Source organism: Pundamilia nyererei, unplaced genomic scaffold, assembly GCF_000239375.1.
Source record: "Pundamilia nyererei isolate P.nyererei 1_Seehausen unplaced genomic scaffold, PunNye1.0 scaffold00035, whole genome shotgun sequence".
Classification (NCBI taxonomy): Eukaryota; Metazoa; Chordata; class Actinopteri; order Cichliformes; family Cichlidae; genus Pundamilia; species Pundamilia nyererei.
The window spans coordinates 2,886,698-2,888,062 of record NW_005187436.1 but is presented as its reverse complement, the minus strand read 5'-3'; positions in this window follow the sequence as shown (position 1 = coordinate 2,888,062).

The following is a 1,365-nucleotide window of genomic DNA, read 5'->3' as shown; positions in this document are numbered from 1 at the left end:
ATTTTTTTATTATTTGAATTTCAGTGTCATTTGTCTTATTTGTACTGCATTGCTAAAAGGTTTATGTAATATAATAATGCAGATAAACGGCTGTAAGGAACTTTTGTGAATAAGAAGTCATTTATTGTTAATACAACCCAAATGTGAAACGCAAACACAACCAGTGTACAAACAGAAATGCAATATTTTAATGTGCATTTAAATCATGAAACTCTGCCATCCTACAGCTCTGTTTCAGATTCACTGGATGGTTCAATTTAATTGTATTGGGGGGGGGGGGTATATAAAGGTATTTGGTGGGCAGACAATCAACTCAGTTACAAATATATGAACACTACAAGCTTGATGAAATGTGCAAATTGATTTAACCTTTCCCAGAGCCAATGGGAGCGTCTAAATCTCCTTGCTTTAAAGTAACAGGTGGGAGGTAAAGAGACACGTCTGACACTTATGACGCTGTAAAAAAAATCACATTTTTTCATAAACCCATACGAATAGATTATTTTTTCCTTTACTAGCAAACACAAACCCAGCGTTCCCTTCAGCAAATAAATGCCAGCCTTGCTGTTTCACTCCCTTCTTCAGCAGCACCAGTATGAACTCAGCGGTATAAACCAAGTCTGCATTGTCCTTATTCTCTCAACTATGTTCCACTTATACAAAGAAGAAGGTCATCTTAGGCAGGGGATGAAATATAGACCACATGCAAAACCCCAATGTTGTAGTTTAATTAAAATAATTCATTAAAGTGGAGGCCCAAGGTAATTAGCATGTATAATTTATGATTTGCTTAATGCATGCAGGCAGTGGCCTCTGCAATGAACTCAACTTAACCTCAAGCAGGGAACTGATATGGACAGGGTGCTGTTATTTACTATGTGTTTACTGTTTAGATATTTGTCATGAGGAAGCAAGTAGAAAATCCTGGCTGCTTCCAATGCACACAAACAACTTGTTTCTTCGGTGCTTATCTTGTAGATTTATGCTCAGCCATAAGAGAGGATGTCATATTTGCTGAGGGGAAAATATATTGGGATTTGCTCTCACCTTTATCCGTTTTTTGGGGGGGGAATATATAATAGCATTTATTCAGCTGGTCACTACTGTTGAAAATAGTTTATGCTGCCTGTTTGAGCTGACAGAATGAGGACATATATGTACAACACAAGGTAATTCTTCCTCGCTCCCACTGCAGACTGCCAGAAGTGGCTTTTAGAAGAAGCAAATAATCACTGATAGACAAAATTTGCATTAATTATACTCAGCAAAATGTCAGTGCTTGACTTGCGTTTGGCATTTTGTAGCATGGCTAGTGGCTTTATTTTATTATTCCTTGCAAGTATGTGCAATTTTTATTTAAAAAAA